Source organism: Orcinus orca, chromosome 15, assembly GCF_937001465.1.
Source record: "Orcinus orca chromosome 15, mOrcOrc1.1, whole genome shotgun sequence".
Taxonomy (NCBI): Eukaryota; Metazoa; Chordata; class Mammalia; order Artiodactyla; family Delphinidae; genus Orcinus; species Orcinus orca.
In genome coordinates this window covers 69,423,070-69,450,063 of record NC_064573.1, presented here as the reverse complement: position 1 = coordinate 69,450,063, position 26,994 = coordinate 69,423,070, and the positions used below count along the sequence as shown (strand labels likewise).

The 26,994-nt window shown below is 48.4% G+C and overlaps 1 long non-coding RNA gene across 1 annotated transcript in view; it reads left to right on the top strand.

Annotated features, from left to right (window-relative positions):
- The first annotated feature begins 972 nt into the window (after positions 1-972).
- The window catches only part of LOC125961236 (uncharacterized), a 250,840-nt gene continuing 224,818 nt past the window's right edge, over positions 973-26,994 (top strand). The window contains exon 1 of the long non-coding RNA XR_007471665.1: positions 973-2,482. This is a non-coding gene — a long non-coding RNA (uncharacterized LOC125961236). The remainder of the gene's footprint in view (positions 2,483-26,994) is intronic.

Genomic DNA, 26,994 nt, shown 5'->3' with positions numbered 1-26,994 from the left:
GCGGGCCGCCCGCTCCCAGCCTGACGGATGGCCTGAGCCATCCATCTAAATTATGTCATGAGCAATGAGCATCCTCCTCTGTCCGGAGCCCCGCCGCCAGGGCCAGGCTGGACCTCATGCGGTGAACTCTGCGGGGTCGACCCTGTGGCCTCCCACTCTGGGGAGGAAACCTCCTGCAGGGTGAACACCTACTGTGTGCTGGTCCCCAGCCCCTCTCTTCTTGATTTCCACGTAAGGTGGTGTTTGGATTATTTGCCCATTTCACAGAGAAGGAAACAGAGGCTTGGAGCCGGGAAGTCTTTATTCTGAGGTCACACAGCTCTGGGGGTTGCTAAAGATGGATTTTTTTCCTTACAGCTTTATTGAGATATAACTCACCTACTATAAAATGCACACGTTCAAAGTGTACATTTCAGTGGTTTTTAGTCTCTTCACAGTTGTGCAAATATCACCACAATTCAATATTAGAACATTTTAACTACCCCCTCCCTCTCCCACCAAGAAACCACATACCTGTTAGCACTCTTAGTTCCTCTGCCTCCCTAGCTCCTGGTAAGCACTAATCTTTCTGTCTCAATAGGTTTACCTATTCTGGACATTTCATATAAGTGGCATCCTACAACATGTGACCTTTTGTAACTGGAGTATTTCACTTAGCATGGTGTTTTCGAAGTTCATCCCTGTTGTAGCCTGTGTAAGTACTTCCTTTTCGTTGCTGAATAATATTCCATTGCATGGATATATCACTTTTTGTGTATCCATTCATCTGTTGATGGACGTTTGGGTCGTTTCCACTTTTTGACTCATGTGAACAGTGCTGCTATGTCCATTTGTGGAATATGGGTGTGGATATATGTTTTCAGTTCCTTTGGGTAAATACCTGAGAGTGAAATTGCTGGGTCATATGGGAACATGATGTTTAATCATTTGAGGAACTGCTGGACTGTTTTCAGAGTGGCTGCACCATTTTACATTCCTGCCCACAGTAGATGAGGGTTTTGATTGTTTTTCCACATTCTAGCCAACCCTTGTTACTATCTGACTTTTTGATTCTAGTCATCCTTGTGGGTGTGAAGTGGTATCTCATTGTGGTTTTGATTTGCATTTCCCTGATAGCGAATGATGTCAAGCATTTTTTCATGTGCTTATTGGCCATTTGTGTATCTTCTTTGGAGAAATGTCTATTCCGATCCTTTGCCCATTTAAAAAAATCGGATTGTCTATTATTGAGTTGTTGTAGTTCTTTATATATTCTGGATACAAATACCTTATCTGATATATGATTTGCAGATATTTTCTTCCATTTTGCAAGTTGTCTTTTCACTTTCTTTATGGTATTGTTTGCAGCAGTTTAAAATTTTGGCGGAAGTCCAAGTCTCTATTTTTCCTTTTGTTGCTTGTGCTTTTAGTGTTGATAATTAAGAACCAGCTCTGTGTGACTCTGAAGCTGGTGCTCTTTTTGCCTTCAACCTTCCATGGGGGATGTAGAAATTGGTGGTCAGGATTTGGTAGTCAGTCGTCTTAGGCTTGAGTGAGGGTGCAGAGCTGTGGAGAATAATGACCCTGGAATCAAACGGATTTGAGTTCTAATCCTAGCCAGGCTGTTGCTTTCTTTGGTGACTTGGGCAGGTCATTCAATGCCTTTGAACCTCAGTTTACTCATCTGTACAATGGGATAATCACACTTGCCCTCGAGGTTGCTGTGAGATTAAATGGGGGTGGAGCAAGCACATGGAAGATGCTTCCTAGACATAGCTGGGTTGACATTGGCCTCTGAGTTCACCACGAAGAGCCCCCCCCAACTCCCCACACCCCAGTACTGTGCAGGGCTCTGGACCTGGAGACACACAGCACCTCTCTTGCCCTCAGATGCCAGGCACCAGGGCACACGGCCGGGAGTCCCTGGGCCTCTGTCCCAGTGAACTTTTCTCTGGAGCCTGAACACAAAGCATAGTTTCCCTTTGTCCTGCTGAAACCTGTGAGGGCAGCAGAGGGAACCAGAAGGAACCATTAAACTGTCAGGCAGAGGGAGGCGGAGGTTCCAGTTTAGAAATTGCCCCCCCAGGCCTGCCCCAGCTCCCATAGCCTTTCAGCCTCTGTTACCAATAAGGCAACTAAGGCTCAGAGAGGTGAAGCCATTTGATGGAGGTCACACAGCCCCATCTTGAAAAGCAATACAAAGAAGGGCTTCTTGCCTCCAGGTCTGAGAATCTTCAGGCATCACCCTGGCACGTGCCCCACTTCTTGTGGAGTCAGGACCTTGGAATGCCCCCCTACCTGCAGTGCACCTTCCTGGCTCCCCATTAGGACAAGACGCTTTGGAGCCACACAGAACTGGGCTGGAATCCAGTGACACCATTTACTCTCTGAACCTCAGTCTCTTCATCTGTTCAGTGGGGATATTTGTTCCTGCCTCTATGGTTGCTGTGAGGATGGAATGAAGGCTGAACCTTGTACGAGCTGAGTGTGGACCCAGCCCTCTGTGAGTGCTTGGCAATTACGACTGTTTACTATGACTATCAATAACCCAGACAAGAGTTTTGTAACAGATACAGACTGGGGATTCACACTGGCCTGACTGGGAGGTGGTGGCCAGACCATTCCCTCATCCCCGGAACCCCCAGAGGCAGTATTTTCAGGGCGGTGGGAAGCGGAGGGCACTGTCTGCTGGAGCATGGAGTGGATAAAATTGATTCCGGCCCAGAGGCTGCAGGTGGCAGGGCAATTACCGACTGCAGAGCCGCTGGAGATGAGAAGCCCTCGGGTCACGGCTCTGCTGACCTACGAGGCGGTGGATCGGGCTGGCTGGCTGGCTGGCCGGGCCTCCTGTGCTGAAGCCCGGGGCTGCGGTGCTGGGGCACCCGGGGTCGGGGCTCGGCCTCACCCACCCCTCCAGACAGACAGACTGATAGGCAGGTGGACAGGCCCATATCCGCTCCACTGGGGGAGCCGGACGTGTTTCCATTTTGATCATCACAGAGCCAGCCTCACAAGCAAGTGCTTAGCCCCTGGGGGCTCATAGCCCACTTGTGCATGGAGGTCCCACTAATGCAGTCTGGCTCATAGAGAGCCTTGCCGTGAACGCATCCCTGCCTGCCCCTCTGGCATTTGGTGATGCAGAGACAGGCTGCATGTCTGTGAAACCCTAGACTGAGTGCCACCAGGACAGGGGCTGCATCTGTCTTGGTCATCATCCTCTCCCCCCGCCTGGCACGGTGCCTGGTACAAACTGGGTACTTGGGGGAACATTGAATGGGTAGATGAGTGTTTGATTCTCCTTTCTCCTCTCTGCAGAACCTAGCCAAGTGTCTTGTATATAGTAGGTGCTCATGCAGTAGAAATGCCCAGTCTTAGAGCAGGAAGGGCCTTTTGAAATTCTATAGTGCTCCTGGCCCATGTTATAGATGGTGACTGTCTTAGTCAGTTTGGGCTGTTATAACTAATACCATGGACAGGGTAGCTTAAACAACAGACACGTATTTCCCATAGTTCTGGAGGCTGGGAAGTCCTAGATCAAAGTGCTGGTAGATTTGGTGTTTGATGAGGGCCCACTTCCTGGCTTGTAGATAGCTGCCTTGTTGCTGTGTCCTCACATGGTGGAGAGAGTCATCATCTCTCTCAAGTTTTGTCTTCTAAGGACACTAATCCCATTCATGGGGGCTCCACCCTCATGACCTAATCACCTCCCAAAGGCCCACCTCCAGACACCATCTCATTGGGGGTTAGGGCTTCAACTTATGAATTTGGAGGGACATGAACATACATTCAGTCTATAGTAGGGACACTGAGGCCCAGAGGGGGAAGTGGCTTACCCAAGGACACTCAGTCCATGCAGAGCCAGGCCCAGAACCTGGATCCAGTGTTCCTTCCTCTCCTCCCCCATGGCTGGGTGGGTTGATGTCATCTACAGAGTGAGGCCTGGCCTATCACTCTCCTCCAGCTTCTGGTGGCCTTGGGCGTTCCTTGGCTTGTAGATAGACTTCTCCCTGTGTCTCCACATCATCTTCCCGATATGCTCGTCAGTCCGAAGTTCCCCTTTTATAAGGACACAGTCCTATTGGCTTAGGGCCAACCCTAATGATCTCATCTTCATTTGATCATCTGTGAAGACCCCATTTCCAAATAAGGTCCCATTCATAGGTACCAAGGATTAGGATTTCAACATACTTTGGGGGGGACACAGTTCAACCCGTAATTGGCCTGTAATGAAATAATCATTGTGCTGTGTTTTTTGAGCACCAGCTGGCATATACCTGGCACATGGTGCCCAGAGCATGGGGGTGGGGTGGGGAGGAGGAACAATATCTATAAGTGGGGACCATGGAGGGGGTGTGGACGGAGGGCAGTGGGAGGTGGCATATGTCTCTGGGCCTGCAGGGGGCGCACTGGGAGATGGGCCAAGAGAGGAAGGTGGGGCTGATGGTGCCAGCGTTGAGTGCCAGGTGCAGGACTTAGGAATTGAACCACTAAAACATTCTCAAGAGTAAGCAGGAGTCTCAGGCTTGATGAGCTACAGAGCTGTAGAAACCATGCTGGCTTGTTTTGTTTATTTGGGGCAGGAGGTCTGTGTTTAAAGCTCAGCTCGTCTCCAGCTCTCATTTAACGGGGGAAGAATCTGAGGTTCTGAGTGGGGAAGTGACTCTCTCAGGGTCACCCAGCCTGCAAGGGCCAGGAGTGACATTGGATGGTAGACCTTCTTGCTTCCAAGTCTTAAGAGCCCGTGGCCCAGTCTGCAAGTTATAAAAATGCTTATTCAAAACACAACAGCCATTACCGATGACAATAGAAGCCATTTGCCATGTTTCACTCATCTGCTTCTCTAGGGGTTAGTAAATTTGCAGCCAATTTTCAGGGGTTTCAAATTGGATTTCTAGGTAGATTCCATTGAGACATGGAGAAAAGTTCCCACGCTTATCCTAGAAAGGGCTGGGCTGAAGATTCCTTCATCGAGTGAGTGTTTCCTGACCACCTACTGTGTGCCAGCCTTCCCCTCCCCAGATGAGGGCTGGGAATTGAGAGGCTTTTTCTTTTGTTTTTGTTGGAAAAATTCTTTCGGAATCCACAGATACTCTTGCTGCCTCAGCCTCATGGAACTCTAATGGGGTAGACAGTCTCATACACGGATAACCAGAATCCAGGTAGCACGATTGAAGCAAGCCCAGGGGGGCGGTGGCATCTGGGGGAAAGTGTCTGACCAGCCTCAAGCACAGGGAGGGCTTTCTGAAGGAGGTGATGCCTGAGCTGAGTCTTGAGAAAGGAGTTGGAATTCACCAAATGGGGGAGGGGATCAGGGATGTAGTCCAGGTGGAATGGCATGTGAGAAGGCTTAGAGGTATAAGGTTTTATAGAAAGTCATTAAATGCACCTGGCTGTGAGGCTGGGGAAGTGTGGGGAGTAGATGGGGAGAGATTAGCAAAAGCCTTTGAAGTCAAGGGGAGGAGCTTGGGCTTTATCTAGAAGGTAATAGAGATCTATGGAAGGGTTCAGAGCAGGGGAGTAACCTAGCAATACTGGCCTTTTTGAGAGCTCCTTCTGGCTACTGTGATACCAGTGAAAAGATGGCTGCAGTTGTGCAAGTGCATGGTATTTAATATAATAATAGTTATTACAATATATATTACAATAATAGTGTACCAGGCACTATTCTAAGCATTTACATGTTTTACCTCATTCAGTCCTCAAATATCCCTATGAGCTGAAGTGCATGGTAACCTGGGGCCTGGCATATTGTAAGTATCAACAAATTATCTCCATCATAGTAGTAATCTGTATGTACTCCTTGCCCCATGTTGCAGCTGAGGATTGCGGTTCAGGCTGTTTAAATAACTTGCTGTATTGGATGCTGGGATGCACAGCCCAGATCCACTTTAGGGAAGGAAGGATTTATTCCTTCACTCCAGGAGCGGTGCCTTCTTTGGAGGCTGACTCAACAAAGGTTACTCCCTTCTGGGGGCAGCTAACATCCAATGACTGATAGATGCAGGAAGATAAAGGCCTGACCCCTTGTCCCAACTCGAGACAGCTCTGAAAGGCCATCTCAGCTCCAGAGCTCCCCGTGGGGTCCGCTGAGACCTTTGTTGGACCATCATCACAGCTCAGCTTCTTCCTCTTCCCAATTCTGCTTCCTTCTCCCCTCTTGCTTGAGTTCTAATCCCAAGAGCACTTTCTGCTGAACATCCTGCATGGTAGATTCTGCTTGCTGGGGACAGACCCATGACACATGCCCAAAGAAATACAACCAGTAATCAGTAGAGCCTGTGTATTAGTCAGGGTCCTCCAGAGAAACAGAACCAATAGGTCAGATAGAGAGATAGCTAGATAGATACATAGATACATAGATAGATAGAAAGAGATTTATTATGAAGGATTGGCTCACATGATTATGGAGGCCTAGAAGTCCCACAGTCTGCTGTCTGTAAGATAGAGGCCCAGGAAAGCCGGCAATATGGTTCCAGTCCAAACCCAAAGGCCTGAGAACCAGGGGAGCCAATGATGTAAGTCCAGGTCCAAATCTGAAGCCCCAACAAACATGAGGGCTGATGTCCAAGGGCAGGAGAAGGTGGACATCCTGGCTCAGGCAGAGAGAGGGAATTTGCCCTTCCTCTTCCTTTTTGTTCTATTTGGGCCCTCCATGGATTGGGTGATGCCCACCTACATTGGTGAGGACGATCTTTACTCAACCTATTGATTTAAATGCCAATCTCTTCTGGAAACACCTTCACAGATATACCCAGAAATAATGTTTGACCCACTGTCTGGGCATCCCTTAAGCCTAGTCAAGTTGACACATAAAATTAACCATCACAGTCAGAAAACAAACGCTGACCCATCTGGCGTCAATAAGGTCTCCATTTTGTTGTCGCCACACTACCTCCGTCAAGAATATTTGACTCTGAACTTTGGTTTCCTTGTCTGTAAGGTGAGGGTGTATCAGTCAGTGTCGTAGTCTGCTCAGGCTGCCATAACAAAATACCATAGACTGAGGGCTTAAACAATAGACATTCATTTTCTTGTAGTTGTGGAGTCTGGAAGTCCAAGATCAGGGTGTCAGCAGGGTACCAGCAGGCTCATCTCTTGGATTTTAGACAGCTGCCTTCTTGCTGTGTGCTTACATGACCTCTTTTTTGTGTGCACGTGAAGAGAGAAAGAGAGAGAGAGAGAAAGACACACACACACACACACACTCACACCCCTCTGGTGTCTTTTCTTTTTTTAAAAATTAATTAATTTTTGTCTGTGTTGGGTCTTTGTTGCTGTGCGTGAGCTTTCTCTAGGTGTGGCGAGCGGGGGCTACTCTTCGTTGTGGTGCGCGGGCTTCTCATCATGGTGGCTTCTCTTATTGTGGAGTATGGGCTCTAGGCATGCGGGCTTCAGTAGTTGTGGCTCATGGGCTCTAGAGCGCAGGCTCAGTAGTTGTGGCGCATGGACTTAGTTGCTCCGCGGCATGTGGGATCTTCCCAGACCAGGGCTCGAACCCGTGTCCCCTGCATTGCAGGTGGATTCTTAACCACTGCGCCACCAGGGAAGCCCCTGGTGTCTTTTCTTAAGAGGACACAAATCCTATCAGATCAGAATCCCACCCTTGGACCTCTTTTAACCTTCATTACTTCCTTAGAGGCTTCATCTCCAAACACACAGGGGGTTAGGGCTCCAACATATGAATTTTGGAGGATGTTCAGTCCGTGACAGTCAGCTTAGTTCAGGCTCTGCAGAGGTACAAACATCTCCAAAAATCTCTGTGGCTTCCAAAGACAGGGGGACTGACTCGTCCTAATTCACCCAGGTTTGTCTTGGTTTTAGCGCTAAAAATCCTGCATCCCAGGAAATCCCGCAGTCCCAGATAAATCAAGGCCAGTCGTTTGGACTGTCTCAGTTTTAAAACTGGAACCCCCTTGGCTCTTGAGAAACCTGGACAGTTCATCACCCTGTAAAAAAAAAATGAAGATTTATCTTTCACTTGCGTTCCACGTCCATCATTTACACATCCATCATGTTCCTCACGTTCCACATTGGCGGCTGCCCTGCTTCAAATGGTTTTTACGTGTGACTCAGGTCACTGAAGCAGCCTCTCTCTAGCACATTCCTGGTCTGGAGGCAGAGAAAAAAGACACCCAGAGAAGCATGCACTGTCTGTTAAAGATTCTGCTTGGACGTGACATGGATCACTTCTGCTGTCATTTCATTGGCTAGAACAAGTCACATGACCAAGGCTGCTTGGAGTGTTGCAGGATGGTAAAATCCTTCCTCCAGGAGGGGTGCCCCAGGAAAGGGATTTGGGCTATTTGGAGGCTGCTTGGAGGAGGTGATCGTAAACGTCTTGGGTGGCCACTAACCGCTTCTTTCCAGAGCTGAGGGCCTCCTCTCTGTGTCTGCAATGCTCCGCCATGCTAATGACTTGAAACAGCGGCTAATTTGACAAGCCAAATGGAGTTCCCATGATTGCATTTGACTTTCTGACTAATGACAAGAGATGAACTCCCTTTTCTTAGCGCAACTTACAGTTGGATAGCCTTGGGCCATCACCCGATCCCAATGTTCAAAATGTTGCCTTGTAAATTGTCTAATAAAGTAATAAAGAAACAGACTTGCTAAATGATTTGTCTTTTAACCATTGTAATGGGATTTTTTTTGGGCGGGGGGTAACATTGTTTTATGTCAGAATGCAAAAATTATCACATGTAATTAGAATCATTTCAATTCCAGTCTCTGCCAGGCCTCTGACATATCCGGCAACTTGTGCCATGGCATGCAAGTCAGCTCGTAAAACCTAATCAAATAAAATTGTGAAAGGCAGTCGGATTTGGAGTGGTGCAGTGAATGCTGGAAGGGAAGTGGTGCAGTGAATGCTGGAAGGGAAGGCAGCTCCTCCATGCCTTGGAGGGAGGAGAAAGGAAGGAGGGAGGAGGAGGAAAGATGAAAAGAGAGGGGAAGAGAAAAGATTCAGCTGCGTTAGGGCTGCTTTCCATCCGGGCAGCCCAGGACCCGACAGGCCATGGGTCCACCATGATGCTCTTAATCACTGCCCCTTCAACCCCACTCAGATCCCACATTTGTACCCTCCACCCCCTGAGTTTCATCTCATTCAGGCCGACCAGGTCCCTGCCTGTGCATCTTTTGAATATTTAATCCTAATCGTGCAGACACATGTATGGATCTATTTATCCACAAAAGCTGCAGTATAAATGTTTAACCAGAAAAGCACACGGCAGTTTGGAACATCTAACAGGCAAGCTTTTCCAAGGGCACAAGGACGGGCAGGCTGTCTCGCTGTGGGGAGAAGATATTTATTGAGAAAAATGTCCCTGGTTCCCAAAATGTCCGGATCAGGTCTTGGGGGTGGGGGTTAGGAAAATGTTGCTTTTTCCAATTGGCTTGAATGAGAAGCTGCTTGCCTCTGACTGGAGAAGAGTGGAGAGTGAAGGCTGCCTCCTTCTAGATGTTGGTGGGCATACAGGCTCTTTATTTGTCCCGTGATGTCCCTGTGCAATGATGGCAGCCCAGTTGTCCTCATTGGGACCTGGAATCTAGTTCTAGGCAGGCGGGTTGTCTCCTGGGATGTGTGGGCGGCAGCGGAAATTCACACTGGAACCAGTGACCTGCGATAGAAGAATCACACTGTAAAGGGAAGTGATAACATCAGGGAATGGCAACAGAGTGCTTGAATATTCTGGGCACTTGGACCAACAGCCAGTGCCGGACCTGGCTCCTGATTCATCAGTATTACACATCAGCACTACGCAAGCAGGCTGTCAGCAACTTTGATATTTGCCTCAAACCCAAGCAATCACAGTGGAAGTTTTTCCCGGAGACACCCGGCAAGAATGCCGGGCAGTGTATTCTTCTGCAGTCAGAGAGCATGGGACTGGGCTCTGGAGGCTCTGGGTTTGAGACCCAGGTGCTCCACTAAAAACCAATGTAACCTTTGGCAAGTCTGAGCTCCCACCCACCCCCAACAGAGCAAGAAGAGAGAATGTGACCACCTAGTATGTGCCAGCAACCACATTGCAGCCTTTCTGCAGAAGAGAAATGATTGACCCCATTTTAGTCAGTGTAAGCTGGGCTGCTGCAACAAAAATGCCTTATAAGCAACGTTCATTTTTTGCCCCTGTAAAGTCCACCGTGGGCCTGGGCAGCTGTGCTCCATGTGGTGACTCAGGGATCCAGGCTCCTTAAATATGTGTTTCCATATTTCAACACGAGGCCTACTGTATTAACAGGGGGCAAGAGAATCTCCTTAGTTTGGAAGTGATGCTTGTCACCTCCACTCATAGAACCAGTCACATGACCCCAACAACCTGGAAGGAGGCTGGGAAGGGGTGGTTTTCTGTGTGTCCAGGAAAGATGAATATGAAACAGCATTTGGTGAACACATAGCACCATTTCTGCTGCAACCACCATGTCTTATCTTAGTAGCTACCATAAGACCATGACTCAACATTAGTTTATTTAAATCATTAAAGATCCTTTTGGATGAGGACATTGAGGCCCAGAGAGGTTGAATAACTTGCCCAAATTCACAAATAATGGCAGATTCAGAATTTGAACCCAGGTTTGCATGCCTCTGAAGTCTGTGCCCTTCACCTCTCATGTGGTGGTGGACCTTCAGACTCCAGGGGAGCTGGTGGGGTGACTGCTTTCACCCTCAAGTGTCTGCTTGTGGTAGCCAAGCCTGGATCCATGAGGGGAAAGCACGCTTTGCTGACTTGGGAATCCCACTGGGTGGATGTGACACCTTGCAAAAGGCAATCAGTGGTTCCTGACAATTTTTTCATTTAAGCAAAAAATATGGAAAGCATATTTTGATCTTTGCTTTTCTTTCATTTCCCATCTGTTCTTCATTAGGAGTTCAGACTTAATAACTTTCTAGAGTTGGTATTGAATTCAGAAACTGACACTCCTTGGAGAGGATCCTTGTTGCAAGAGGATGGGTTGGATCATGCTGGTTGTTGTTTTCTCTTGCTCTTCTGTCTGTAAGTCCATCTGTTCCCTTGCCTTCCATATCTGATCCTCCTCACCCAGAAAGTCAAACTCACTTGTGGGTGAAGCAAGAGACTACTTTGGTGTATAATTTCAGGAATATTTGATTGGTCTACTGACCCTTCAGGTCCTCTCCCACTTATACCTGTGCCTAAAACCCCACCATTCAAGAACCTTCCCTTTAGCGTAGGGGAATTCTTATGTTTGGTCAAGATGCCCAAGAAAGGTAATCATGTCCCAATAGTGTACCTTTTCATTGGCTGGGGGAAAAATCTTAAAGAAAGCAGATTTCAGAGGGGAAAGAAGGCAGAGGACATAGGGAAGTAGTGCAGTTGTGGCCAGAGTGTTGACTTGGGGTCAGAAAACATGGGGTTGTGTCCCACTTATGCCACCATCCTTGGATATGGGTCTAGCAAGCCATCCAACCTCTCTGACCCTGTTTCTTCATCTGTAAAATGTGGACATATGATGTATTTCTTGTAGAGTGACAGAGAAAATCAACAGAGACGAAAAAGGCAACTTACAGGAACTCAGTGTTTTACAGCATGGCAGGAAAATATTTTGAAATATTAACTGAGTTCCTCTTTTTCTTAAAAAAAATAATCTGTGCATTTATTTATGTCCTGTGGCCAGTCTCCTCACTCAGGCAGCAGCCAGACCATGCAGCATGCATTGCCTCAGGGAAAGGATGACACAGCAGAACTCAGATAAGGAAGGGAATCCAATTTTGGCTTTTGAATTTTAAAAGCCAGCCAAGGACTGGGCATATGACAAAAGATTTGGAAGGATGTAAAAGTGAAGCAGTCCTGTCTCTAAGACTAGAGAAGATTCCCTGGGCTGCAGAACAGAGTTAAGGGCGAAGTGAAGGGAACATGGATGCTGGTGCCTCCTGAGAAAGGACAGGGAGGGCTTGAGGTCCAGGGTGAATCAGGGTGTCTGTAGATTACCATGGACCACACCTGAGCAAGGACATCTTAGCAAAAGCCAAGAACAAGATAAGATGACTCCTATTCCTGACACCCTATGGATAGCCATTCTCCAGGGAGCCTCACCTCCTGGAAGGCATACCCTGATGCAGTTTCTCCCTTCATTAAATTGGGACTATCTGTGTGATCAGTATTGTACAGTATTGTACAGCAGAGGTGATGTGTGACTTCAGAGGGTGGGTCATAAAGGGCTTTTCAGCTTCCACCTCATTCTCTTAGGTTCCTTGCTCTGAGGGAAGCCATGCTGGGGGGACACATGTTTTGGAGATGCCCACACAGAATGACAGGAGGCTCCGGTGAGTGAATCACCTTGGAAATGGAACCTCCGTCTCCAAACAAGCCTTCAGATGAGACCGCAGCCCTAGCTGATATCTGACTGCAGTTTCACAAGAGACCTGCAGCCAGACCACCTGGCTAAATACTCATGAATTTCTGACCTACAGAAGCCAGATGACATAATAAAAGCTGATTATCATTGAAGCCACTACATTTGGGGGCAGCAGCAATTGATAACTGATACACTCAAGTTGGCATAATGTCATCTCTCCAGAATTTAGACACAGCCCTGGACAAAGGAGGAAGAGGACCCTAGATGAACTATAATTGTATTTCTGCCACTTGGTAGAACACAGGCTTGTATAGATATTATACTCCATTGCAAAAAAGTAAAGTTTTCTAGACTGCCTGAGTTTCTAGACTAGCTGTACTGCTGCAACCCACTCCAAAGGGCTTCTGTAGACATTTTCAGGACTGTGGGAATCTGGGGACGCCAGGACAAGAGCCACTAGACTTTTGGGACAAGGATGGGCAAACAAGGTGCCTGAAGATACATAATTCTCCAGTTCTTGGATTTGGGGACCACTCAGCCTGTGCCTGTCTCTTCTCTGGGCTCCCTTTGGCTCCTCACCGCACCCCCTCCCATGAGCACATGTGAGCTCTGCTTGACGCCCAAGCCCTTCAATTTGTCTTGTTAGAAAACCCTCGTGTTAAAGAGACCATTAAAAAAAGAGGGAAAGATAAATTGCCTGAAGCTGCAAGGCCCAGGAGGAAAGAGGAGAGCAGGTGATGGAAAACAGGCCTGTGATTAGAGGACAGGGGGTGGCACAGGAGCCCAAGCAGGCAAAAACCTCCACTAGAGATGTCAAAATATTTGAAAATTCTCTCCCTTTGGTGAATTGAGTTAACGAAACGTTTTTTTTTTTTTTTTCCTTTTTTGCACACAGAGAAGAGTCTGGAAGAGGTTCAGAGCACAGTTTTGAGTCAGGCAGAGCTCGGCTCTGTTCCTTTCTCACTGCTGTCTGTCCTCAGGCAAGTCTCTGAACCTCTCTGACCCTCAGTATCCTCATCTAGAGAGAGGGATAATGATAAGCCTACAAAAATGGCCCTGAATCTCCCCCTCTCTTTGTGTTTATGTTCCTTGCCATGTGACTTTACATCTCCTCCCATCTCAAGGTGGAGTCTTGTCCCCCCATCCCTTGATTTTGAGCTGTCCATGTGACTTATTTTGGCTAATAGGATATAGAGAAAGTGATGGTGTGACAGTCCTGAGCCTAGGTCCCAGGAGGCTTTGTTCACTCTGTTCTCTGACCCCCATAAGGAGAGTCTCAGGCTAACCTATTAGAGGATGAGAGGCCACATGGAGCAGACATGAGCTGTCCCAGCTGAGGCCATTCTAAAACACCTGGGACCCAGGTGACCACAGATGCATAAGTGAGCCAGCCAGTATATGCCAAGGCAGAGCCAGGAAAGCAGAAGAGCTAGCTGAGTCATAGACTCAAGGGCAACAGTGGATACATGGATATTATTTTAAGCTGCTAGATTTTGAGTTGATTTGTTACACAGCAGTAGCTAACACATACTCCTGTATCTTAAGGAGTTGCTATGAGGAGGAAGTGCAATCAAACAGGAAAGCGATAATAGCTGCCATTGGTTGTGTGCTGACTGTCTGGCATTCTGCCGGGGTTTGACAGGCAAGAACTTGCAGAGAGAGAGTTGAACCTGGGAAAGTGCGTTCTAGCGCCTCACACCCAGAGCCTGACACATAGTACCTGCTCAACTCATATTAGTTGTTGGCTGCTGCTGCTGTTGGGAGTCCAGCCCAGTGCCTCTGATTCGGCAGTGGGGTCTGAGCTGTAGCCTCTGTGTCTGGAGGCCTTGGTGAGTACTTAGCTGTGAGAAGACTAGGAGGCAGCATCTCTGGGTGTTGGGGGAACTACAGGGAATGAAGTTGGGTCAGGGAGGGGATAAGGCATCGGCCAGGGTGCTCCATACTCGCCCCTCCCCAGTGCAGTCCCGGGACCAGCATCGTCAGCGTCCTCTGGGCCCTTGTTAGAAATGCAGACTCTCAGGTGCCACCCAGGTCTGCTGAATCAGAATCTGTATTTTAAAAAGATCTCTAGGGGATTTGTGTAATGTGAGAGTTTGTCTAGAACCCTGCTTCTCAAGCTACCTGTGCTGAAGGACCAGTATTCTTTTTACATTTCCAGTTCATTGCAGAATGACACTTGTAAAATCCAGTAAAAAAAAAAAAAAGAATCTTATAAAAATTAAATGAAACTTTAAAATAGCTGCAAAATCCAAGCCCCTGCTTTTTTATCATTAGATTCAATAGATATAAAATTACTACAAAAGTTTCTTTTTTTTTTTTTTAACATCTTTATTGGGGTATAATTGCTTTACAAGGGTGTGTTAGTTTCTGCTTTATAACAAAGTGAATCAGTTATACATATACATATGTTCCCATATCTCTTCCCTCTTGCGTCTCCCTCCCTCCCACCCTCCCTATCCCACCCCAAAAGTTTCTTAATATTAGTATTTACTGTTTTTCTCTGTATATACCTCACTGTGCTGAGGTGATAAATAGTTTGTAACCTGGCACGGCCCGTGGACCATACTTTGAATAGCATGATTCTAGAGTTAATCATGATAATGGTATGAATACAACGTGATTACACATGATTGTGGGCTGCACACTGGCTGGTGGCAGGAATTTACAAGCCTATGTACCCTGGAATCCTCTTGACAACCTGCGGGACAAGTACATGTTTTTATCTACACTTTCCAGATGAGGCAGTTGAAGCCCAGAGAGGCTAAGTGACTTGCCCAAGGTCACACAGCCTGTAAGTGGGGTAACCAGAATGCACCTGTTTAGCCCCTACAAGGCAGGAGGAGGGGGAGGAAGGTGCCACCAGTGACAGGCACAAGGGTCTTGTTCCCTGTGCCCTGTGTGAGTGACAGCTGTCAAAAAGCCAGGCCCAGGATGCTCACTGTCTTGGAGCCTAATAAGCGGTCTGCTAGCCCCGGACTGGGTGGATCTCCCTCATGCCTCACTCTTGGGTGCAGCCAGCGGGAAAGGAGCCCAGCCCCTGGCACCACCCTAGCCTGCCGGGCTGCCAGGGGTGAGGGGGCAAAGCCCCCTTGCAGGCAGCTTTCCCTCTCTTGCTTTCTCTTTCCCCTGGAGCCATGGGGGCCGGCGGAGGGGCCGAGGCGCGGTCTGGCGGGCTGGGTGATAGGTAGTTATCGACAGGTTGATGGCTGCCACAGAAGGCTGCCCGAGGACACGGAGGCAGGAGCCACAGCTCCAGGAGAGCCGGCTGCCAGCGTCTCTGCCCAGGGCTCGGTGCTTCCCCCACCATCTCATTAATCCTGATTTACAGAAAAAGGCAGCAGGCAGGGGCCCTCGTAACAGGCCGAGCAGCCGACTGATTTGCCTTCACTGAAGACAATAGTGCCCAGGAGACCCGGCATTGCTGAATTATTCAAATCAGCCGCGGCAGGGAAATCTGAGGACACAGAGTGGAGAGGGTCCTCGGCCCCCAGACAGCCCTCTTTGCCTGCCCTCCCTGGGTGGTGGTAGCCGGAAGCTTGGGGTGGCCAACACAGGTCTCCTTGCCAGAGATGCGGGCTGCTCCTGGCCGCCCCTCCTCCCTGGATGGAAGTCGGAATTGGTGTTGATCATCTCTAAGCACCTTAGAGCTCTAGTAATGGATCCAAAATGACATTTCCCACCTGCTCGTCCCAGGGGGCATATTCTGACAAGGACTTCCGGATGAACATGTGATGGGGGTGGGGGAGGATGAGGGCAGCAGGAGATGGCTCTTCTGCCAGGGTGTGTGTATGTGTGTGTGTGTGTGTGTGTGTGTGTGTGTTTCAAAGAGGCAGAGGACATGGGGTGAATCCTGGCTTGGAAAAACCCCCAGTTTTTGCTCTTGGAAAAAACCATAGTGAATAGGCAGCTCTTCTATTCAGAGATTCAGGAGCAAAGATGCTCAGACTCAAAGCTGACACCGGGTGAGGACAGAGCATGCCTTCTGTAGCATGGTGGACTCCCAGAGGGAAGGAGCCTTTGGAGAGGAGAAGGGGTAAACTGAGGCCAAGAGGGACTTGCCCAAGGTCATCAATTAGCTTGTGGCCAAACTGGGATTAAACTGGGATTAAAAGTCATGGCAGGGGCTTCCCTGGTGGCGCAGTGGTTGAGAGTCCGCCTGCTGATGCAGGGGACGCGGGTTCGTGCCCCGGTCCGGGAAGATCCCACATGCCGCGGAGCGGCTGGGCCCGTGAGCCATGGCCGCTGAGCCTGCGCGTCCGGAGCCTGTGCTCCGCAACGGGAGAGGCCACAACAGTGAGAGGCCCGCGCACCACACACACACACACACACACAAAAGTCATGGCATTCAACTGGGATTAAACTGGGATTAAAAGTCATGGCATTCGACCTGCAATCAGGACCTCTTTGTTAATAATGATATCTACCCTTTACACGGCATGGACAGTGTGCCAGCCTCTGGGTTCAGGGTTTTGCAATGTATTATCTCTGTTAACCTCATGATAATCCCATGAGGCTGATGCAACTAGTATTCCCATTCACCTGATGAGGAAACTGAGGTTTACAGAGATTCAACCACCAGGGGGGCTAGAAAGTGACAGATCTGGGATTGGAAAGGTAGTCTGATGCTGGGCCCTTAATTGCTATGCTTGAGTGGCGGCACCAGGATTCCAGCCTGCTCCCCCAAAATCCCTCTTCACCAAGGCTGTAGTGCCTGTACTGTCTCCTTGTGATGGCCTCCTTGGGTTAAGCATTGCCACCTACCCACTTTCCCCCAGGGGGAGGGTCAGATTAAGGAGTTTAACCCTCTTCAGAAAGGCTGACTTCACAGCATCCCAAAGGGTCTGCCCTGAGCCCGAGGAAAACTTGTAGGGGAGGGAGTCTTTGAATGGTGGAAGGAAATTTATTCATGAAAGGGTTCAGGATCTCTGGGCACAAAATCTGCATCCTTGGGGAAGCCAGTGGGTTCTTCTTGATAGATCTGACCACCAGTGGAACAACTTTCTTTAGGGGAGGCAGAAGCTGGGGACGGTGGGCTAAACCAATCGTGTGCATTGGTGGGAGGGGAATCACAGCTTTTCCGCGTCAGCCAAATACCAACAACAGTAAGAATAGGAATAGGAGTGGTGACCTTTATTCAGAGTTTGCTCTATGCTGAGCCCTTTTTTAAAATGCAGAAGGTCGTTGAATCCTCGAGACCATTTTAGGAGGTCAGGAGCTATGCGGTCGGTATCATTATGTCCATTTCACAGGGGAAGAAACCAAGACGCAGAAGGGAAGCCGTTCACGCAAGATCCTGCTGCTGGGATGGAAACCCAGGGCTTGTGACCCAAAAATGTGGCCTTTGGGATGCACTGTGCATAGGCACGTCTTCTCCGTACAGGTTAAAGTCGCTCTCACAGAGGGCACCCACTTCTTCCCTGCCCACAGTGCCCCCACTAGTGGCCCGTTTAGGGGCCACCATCCATGTACTTGAGTCCCCAGAGGGAGGCTTGATGCTTCGAGGCAGCTCAAATGCACCTTTGCAATCATGCCTTTACAAACCCTGTCCCTTTTCTTAGAGAAACCTGCTTTTTCCCAGGGAAACTGGGCTCTCTCCTGCCCTCCTAACAGCTCCCATTTGGAATAATCAGCATCTGAATTAGTGAGGTCTCCAGCTTTTGCCTAGTGCAGAGCTGGCCTCCCAGGATCCCTCCTTGCGGAAAAACCAAACTAAGAGAGATTTATCTCCTGGGTCAGATAAAGGTGACTAAATGCAAACTGGACGATTCCTTTCGGCAGACGGTTCCCCAGGGACGGCTTCTGCAAAGAGGAGAAGAGCCAATCGATCAGGGAAATGCTTCGAGGTGACTTACAGGGGAGACTTAAAGGAAAAAAGTCCCCGTGTTTTTACACCCTCCAGCGACTCTGCAGCCTGTAAAACTCCCCCGAAGAGCCAGGGAGCAAGGAGGCGGGGAGTAGGGCTGCTCCTCATTTACCAGGCAGGCAAAGGGGGAAACTCTGCAGAGTTCGACCTCTCAGACTCCAGCTGTGTTCTTCCTTCACCCCCCAAGCATCTGTTGAGTGCCTACTGTGTGCCTCCTAAGCCCTGCTTCATTTCCCTCTGGTTCTCCTCAATTCTAAACTCCCCTCTCTGCTTCCAGACTCACAGAGACCTTTCTTATAATCTGGGGGACTGTCAGTAAATCCTGGAGACTGGTTTCCCTTGACATCTCCAGGTTCACGCCAGCCCCTGCGCCCACCTTTCTTCCCCTTCACTTCACTAAGGTGCAAATCCCACCTTCTGGGAAGGGTAACTGGGTCTGGCAGGGGTCTGCAAGCTTTTTCTGCAAAAGGGTAGATAATACATATTTCAGACTTTGTCCTAACTACTCATTCAGCTCTTGTGTTTCAGAGACAGTATGTAAATGAATGGGCATGGCTGTGTTCCAATAAAACTTTATTTACAAATACAAGCCCTGGGCCAGGATTCAGCCCATGCATGGCCTTTCCTTCTCTGACCTTGGAACAGAGGATAAAAGATTTGGTTCGGGGGTCACACAGACCTGTGGTTTCCCCCAGGTCACTTACTTCTTTGCTGTGTGACCTTGGGCAGGTTGCTGCATCTCTCTGAGCCCTGTTTCCCTTCTGTAAAATGGGATAATTATAGCACCTGCCTCAGGAGCTATTGCTAGGATTCAGTGAGACAAGGCAGTGAAGGCACCTAGCTAGTATGCAAACGGGTGACTGTTACTTTCTAATTAATGACTTTAAAACTTCTGAGGAAAGTCCCACTCCCTCCCTCATTCTGGGGTAAGGGGAAGCTGTTATTCTATTTGGTGGCTAATTATGCTGATAAGATTTTCATTTTTTTCAAGTTAACACACTTGCATTTTAATGTTTTGAAAAGATGCAGGATGTGTCTCCTTAGGGGCAGAACTGGCTGCAGGCCTTTCTCAGGGCGATGGTCAGTGAAACTCCAGATGCCCCCAAAGTCCCCTTGAGTCCAGCTTCTGGTTCCCTCTACTGGCTCCAGAAGGACGGGCTGGGTGGATCCAGCGTGCCCAGTGATCCTCTGGTTCAGAACTGATCACAAGTAGCCAGTTAATCTATTACTTGCAGATACAGTTTCCATTAGTGATGGTGGAATAGCTGACTTTGAAGCAATTAGTCAGTGTAACGAACCTGAGTCTGGGCGAATGGGGTAGAGGTTAACTGCTTGATGCCCAAAGGGGGCTATGACGGTGAGGGAACAGACAGAAGATTGGGGATAACGGAGAGGCTGGAGAGGGAGAAAGGTCTGCAAACCACACCCCAGACTCACAGGTAGTAGGACAAGATGGCTTTGAGCCAAAGGGCTGGAGCTCAAAGCCAGGAAAAGGTGACTTTCCTAGTTACATGGACATGAGAGAATTGTTCTAACCTCAGTTTTCTCATCTGCAAAATGGGAGTCATAATAGTACACACCTCATAGGACCATTGTGAAAATCAAATGAGACATTGTATGAAGTACATAGTCTTGTGTTGGCACGGGGCAAATTCCCAATGGATACTGGTCTCTCCCTCATGCTCCTCGACTTTGCTGGGGGTCATGAGGAGAAAAACAAGGGACCTCTTGACTTTGGGCTTAAAATAACAGAAACTTCTCCCTAAAATTGCCTTAGCTCAGATCCACAATTAACATAATTGCAAAGGCTAGGATTCCAACAGGTATCTTTGCTGCAGGCCTTGTCAGTGACTTGAACTTCTGATGTACATTGTGACTCTCCAAAAGGAATTGGTCCAAATTTCCCAGACCTGTTAGAATGAAACAGTTTTCTTTTTCCATCACAGAGCATCTCATAGGACTGGGAGTTTTGTTCTAAAAACAGTGGGAAATGATGCATTTGCCAAAGTTTACCCGGTCTCTCCCCTAAAGCCCTCCCATTCTTACACAGTCAACCTTCTCCCTCCTGTGATCTCTGACCTGCTTTTGGCCACTGTGTTTGGCACACATGGAAATAGAAAGCCCATGTCTTTTGTTTCTTTGGCATCATCCACGTTGCCTGGGACAAGTAGCTGTTGGACAGTTTTAGGGTTTTGGTTGCCTTTCTAAGGGGGACCAAGAGAGCATCAGGTGGAGAGGTGAGCAAACTGTGGCTTTGGAGGTTCCCAGAAGAAACTGGAGGGCTGCTACCCTGGTGAGGCCAAGTGAGCGATGGTTCAGGATGGTCTTCGGGTTCAGGATGACTTTCTACTTTACCTTCCACTAGATTAGCTGTGAAAACAATAAAATAGGAAATCAGTAGGATAGAGGGACGGTCAGTGGTGGGCGTGGGGGATGCTGTCGATAGGGTGGTCCAGGACTCCTTCTCTGTGGAGGTGACTCTGGACTGAGGCCTGACACATGAGAAGGAGTCCATCAGAGGAAGGGAACTCCACGGGGAGCGACAGCAGTGCAAAGCCCTGAGGTGGGAGCAAGCTTGGTGTGTTCCAGTCCCAGACCCAGGCCAGTAGGGCCGAGTGTGGTGAGCCCAGGGATGGGGGGGGGGGGTCAGACGTGGAAACAAAGTCAGAGAGGAAATGGGGGTGTAGGACCTCATAGACCCTTGCACAGAGTCTGGAGGTCATTCAAACAGGCCAGTGGAGGGTTCCATGCGGAGGAGGGACATGATTTGTTTTTAGAAGGGTCCCTCTGTTCAATTCACATTGTAGCATGCATCACAGCTTGGCTCCTTTTTACGGCTGAGTAATATTCCATTGTGTGCATAGATGGGGAGTTCCCTTGTGGCCTAGTGGTTAGGATTCTGGGCTTTCACTGCTGTGGCTGGGGTTCAGTCCCTGGTTGGGGAACTGAGATCCTGCAAGCCGTAGAGCCTGGCCAGAAAAAGAAAAAAAAGAAAAAGTAATATGTATGGATGGACCACATCTTTTTGGTCCTTCATCCGTTGATGGACGTTTGGGTGGTCTCCATCGTTTGGTTATTGTGGATGGTGCTGCTGTGAACATTTGTGTACAAGAATTTGCTGGAACACCTGTTTTCAGTTCGTTCGGTCGTATACCTAGGAGTGAAATTGCTGCATTGTATGAATTTCACCTCAATTAAGTAAAAAGTTTCCTTTGGGGCTTCCCTGGTGGCGCAGTGGTTGAGAGTCCGCCTGCCGATGCAGGGGACGCGGGTTCGTGCCCCAGTCCGGGAAGATCCCACATGCCGCGGAATGGCTGGGCCCGTGAGCCATGGCCGCTGAGCCTGTGCGTCTGGAGCCTGTGCTCCGCAACGGGAGAGGCCACAACAGTGAGAGGCCCACGTACCGCAAAAAAAAAAAAAAAAAAAAAGTTTCCTGTGGCTGGAAGGGGCAAGAGTGGAAGCCGGATGGCCAGTGGGAGGATGATGACCGAAGGTGATGATGACTCGTTCATGGTGGCCGTGATGAGGGGGTCAGATGCTGGTAGCATCTTGAAGGTAGAATCAGCGGGTGGTGCTGATGTTGTCAAGTGAATAACAAGGAACCGCAGATGCCTCTTCGCATGATTGCAAAAGCTGAAGCCCAGGCCCACCCAGCATGTCTCCCCATCAGGCTCGGATGGAAATCCCATCTCCCAGGTGTTGCACTGAAGTCATCCTGCACATCACTCTGGCTGAACCTCCCCTCCTCCCCCTGAGGCAGGAACCTTCTAGTCTTGGCTTAAATGTGCCCCATCCCAAGAAATCTCCGTCTACCCTCATCCCCTAGACACTGGCAGACAGCCGGCCCTGGGAGAATGGGATGTTCCGTCTGCCTTGGTGGTGGGCGCGGACGGGCTGTTTATCCGCGTCCTGGTGCTTGGAAAGCCATTCTGCACCTTCGAGCCACCGCCACCCCCTGCCAGGGCGTGCTCGTGGTGCGTGTTTAAGCAGGTAAACTGCCCCCCATGATAGAGACGGATGGAAGCCCAATTTTGTAATAGACAACCTTTCATTAAGGAAACCACTGCCTTATAACGCCACTTTGGATGATCTAAAGGCGCTAATGGGCCAGCCCCAGCTTGGGACTTAATTATTATTATGGTTAACGAGCTGCACCAGCAACAACTGCTTGGCAGTCGGGTTTCTTTCTGCCACCGTGGGTCTCAGGTGACACCGTTAGAGATTGTAGGGGATGTGATGGCTGGGAGGGTCAGTGAGAGGGCCACTTCTTTGAAGGGTCTCCGTCCCCCTGAAGGTCCAAAAGGGATGCCTGTAGCAGGAGAGAGGAAAGTTAGACATGGAGAAGTACTTCCTGATGGGGAGGCTTAGAAGTTGCTTCTGTAAGGGTTCTGAGTCTTAGCTGTGTCTGTATCCATCCCCAGACCCTAGTACCCTCCCAGAGTGGGGCCGGGATCAGAAAGCCCTGAATTAGTGGGAGAGAGAGAGAGACAGGGATACATATATTATATGCAGGGTGTCTGTTGTATATTAGGATTTGCTGTTCTCCCAGCTGTTTGCATGGCTGCTTCCCGTAGGACTCAGGGGACCAGCTACCTCTGCAGGGAGCCCAGCCCAGAGCTCACTCTCCCCATCTCTCCCCAGCACATCGCCCTGTTTATATCCTCCCTAGTTCATGGCCATCTATAATTATCTGGTTTATTAATGCATTTACTTGTTTACTGTCTGACTCCCGCATTCCTGTCACCTCTGTGCTAGCACGGGCCTTTGTCTGTCTTTTTCGCCTCTGCTTCCCCAGCGCTTGGGACCGTGTCTAGTATGTTGTTGGTGCTTAACAAATATTTATGGAATGAATGGATGAATGAATGAATGAATGAACTTCTGAGCATTTATAAGATATACAAGTAGCTCAGAGTAGCTTAGTGCACTTTTTTAAAGTTTTTTTTTTATTGTGGTAAAATAGACATAACATAAATAACATTTACCATTCTAACCATTTCTAAGTGTATATTTCAGTGGTGTTATAAGTACATTCATAGTGTTGTACAACCTTCACCGACATCTGTTTCCAGAACTTTCTCATCAGCCCAGAGAGAAACTCTGGTACTCATTAACGATAACTTCCACTTCCTCCTCTGCCCACCTTCTGGTAACCTGTATTCTACTTTCTGTCTCAGTGAATTTGCGTATTCTAGGTACCTCATGTAAGTGGAATCATGCAATGTGTCTGGCTTATTCCACTCAGTGTAATGTCCTCAGGGTTCACCCATGTTGTGATGTGTGTCAATACTTCGTTGTTTTTTTTTTTATGGCTGAATAATGTTCCATTGCGTGGATAGACCCCATTTGTTTATCCATTTATCTGTTGCACAGTGCACTTTCGAGAGAAGATGTGTAGGTGGTACAAGGTGAGGAATTAGATATTTCTGCTCTTCGGTAACTTGCAGAATTAGAGAGGTTTCCCATCTAGCCTCATCGCCTGTCTAGGGCTTTTGCTCTAGGAATACCAAATTACGTCCCACCTCCATGCCTTTGCCCATGCTGTTCCCTCTGCCCATGCAGTTCCCTCTGCTCCAAGTGGCTTTTCCAGTACCACTTGTTGGCCCCGAATCAGCCTCTTTTTGTAGGTTGTAGAGTCAGTGAAAGCAAGGACCACATGTATCTTATTCACTTCTGGATTTCCAGCCCATGAGACACACTGCATGTGTGCCTGCATCAATGAATGAATAAATGATGCATTCAAACCCACACTCCTCCAGAGGGTCCTCCTGGATTGCATCTTGTGCTTTGCAGCTACTTCTGCCTGTTTTTCAGTCACCACACTAATTGATTGACGCTACATCTGTCTCTTCTACTAGACTGTGTGCTCCTTGAGCACAGAACCCATGTCTTGTTCATCTTTGTGCCCCTCCCTTGGCATATCATCACCCCAGAGTAAATGTCTACTGAATAAAGATGAAGGTTGCACACAGACATCAGGTGTTATTAGTTCCTCCCTGCCATCCCACCCCTGCAAACTGGTTTCAGGCAAGTTTGTCTTCATCTCAGTAGAGACTGGAAGACCATAGGACACTTGCCCAAGCCTAAGCTCTGTCAAAGACTGTCAGTGATACGGTTCGGAAGGCTCCTGTTACAACCATTACACAACCTCTTACAAGTCTGTGCAGCTCAGACACTCATTAGCTAACTGGGGCCTCCAGCAGTCTGCTGCTGATGTTTAACAGAAAAGATTATTATGTTCATTTTACAGGACAGGAAACTGAGACTCAGTGGTGGGCATGGCTTTGCTGAATTGCACATAATTAGTTAGTAACAGAGTCTGTACCACCATCTAGATTTCCTACCTTCCAAGTCCTGACTTTTCTCCTCTTTTCCATTCTGGGGGAACTGGTTTTCTACAGTGCCTAAAATTTGTAATGATAATAAAAACAAAAGCAATACAAATGACAGCTAACTTCTGTTAAGCGTTGGTTCTGGTTTGGTCCCATGCTCAGGACTTTGCCCATTAAGGAGTAGGTCCATGGCATGGGTCAGTTTCCCAAATGTCTGCTTTGGAAGAGATTGAAACCAAGAGGAATTTGACTTATGTGTCTTTTGGATCAGAGCAACATTCAGGACTTGGAGAAGGAAGAGACCAGCCCTGATTCAAGTCATCACATCCATTTCTCCGGGACTCAGTTATCCCCATCTGTAAAATGGGTGGTTGGATGAAATGAACACTCCAGGTCTTCTCAGAGCCAACACTGTGTTGCTTCTTCGGGAGTTGGTTCTGCCTCTGCCTGAGTGTGGCTTTCTCATGAAGGCAGATGCTAGAGTCAGTGGCGGTGACTCTGGGTCTCCCCCGTGGACCTTCGGGAGAGCAAGGAAGCACTAAGCAACACGAGAAAGCCACGTGAGCCCCATTCTTCAACGGCAGCAATTTTCCGTGTAATTAAGTTTATTCATCATGTATATTAAGGGGAAAATGGAGACGCATGATCATCACAGCCCATTTGCCATGAACATCCATCTCTCAAGCATCGCTTCTGTTTTCTCCAAGACCAACTTGCCATGATAGATACAGGGACTGGGAGAGCCATCTGGTGGGAGGAGTGGTGGGAACCCAGCCCCCTGCAGGACCCAGGTCTCATCCACCTGGACAGACACTTCTCAAAAACCATCCCTGCCCTCAAGGGGCTTACAGCCCGGGAATCAGGTTAACATTGGGCATTGCTTTCAGTTCGTCTTCCTCCAGTGGAATGCTGGCAATGTCATTGCCGGACTAGAATGTGGAAATACAGCATTGCTGCAACGTTTCTACCATGCTCATCACTGCAGCTTCCTCTGGTGTGCTTTCTTACAAATGCACAGGTAAGGCTTAGCCTGACCCCTGGCACGTATAGGAAGTTCAATCAATTTACCAGTTCATCCCACAAATACTTGAGTGCTTATCCATTCTAAGCTTCTGGGATCCAACAGTGAACACAACAAAGATCACTGGCCTCCTGAAGCTTACTGGGTGACTATTTTGGAATAAAAGAATGAATGGATGGGCAAGCGCACATGAATGGCTTTATTCATTCAACACCGAGTGCCAATTATGGACAGCACTGTGCTCATCACAGGTGATTAAAATGGGGCCCAAACAGTGTGTTCTTTGCCCTCATGGAACAAATGGAGGATGAAGATATAAGTAAAAGGATCACACTAATGAGTGACTCATTACAAACTGGGATGAAGCTCTATGAGAGAAAGGGATGCGGTTTTTTGAGAGGGTGTGAGGGGGTGGGGATTCAGGAAACCTGGAGGGAGGGATACTTAAGCTGAAACCTGAAATAAGAGTTTTCTTCAAGTAGTAAAAGAGAGTGGAGTGGGATAGGGTAGAAGCGTGAGGGTTCTATCTGTTAGGATGAGTTAGGTGGCCAGTGTCTGAAGACCCAAAGCAGTAAATAATAAGGACAATTTACTATCTCGTGTAATAAGAAGTCCTAAAGCAGGGCAGCTCCAGCGTTGTTTGATTCAGAGGCTCAGTGACATCATCAAAGACACAAGTTCTTTTCATATATTCACCCTGCTTTCCTCAGAGTGTGGACTTTTGTCCCCAACATTATTTCTTCATGGTCACAAAATGGCTGCTGCAGTTCATCCTCACACAACAGCATTCAAAGCTGGCAGAGAGACTTCTAGTTCTCAGACTTCTTGAAGAGAGAGAGGAAACCTTTTCCAGAATCCTCCCAGGAGATTTCTCATTGGCCAAAGTTGTGTTGGTACATTTGAACTACTGGAGTTGAGGGGATGCTCATGGGGTGAACAAGAACGTCTGGGCTAGGAAGCCAGGGGACCTGATTTGGAGTCCCAGTTCTGAAGTCAACTTGCTGTGTGACCTTGGATGAGTCTCTTCCCTTCTCTGGGTCCTAAGTTCCCAATATAAAAAGCTAGATGATTCCAAGGGTCTTTCTGTGTATGAGGTTCCAGGATTCTAAATGGGCTCTTGTTGTTGTGGGAGCCGTACAGAGTTTTGTCTGTCTGGGTCCCTTGTGGGTGGATGGGGCCATGTGATGAGTTCTGGCCTATGAATCAAGGGTATGTTTTTCTTTCTAGGCTGGGGCATTTAATGGCTGATTGGAGACTCTCAGGATTTATTTTTCCCTATAGCACAGCCACTGGTAACATTTGAGATGGGGGCTATGCCCCATCAACCTGAGTCCCTGAGTGATTATAATGACAGCCTCCCTGCTCCCTGCCAACCTAAGAGACATGTGGCTCAGGCTTGAAATAAACCTATAAAGATGTGGGAATTACTTGTTATAGCAGCATACCTTAACCCATCCTGACTGATACAATAATAATAACAATAATAACAT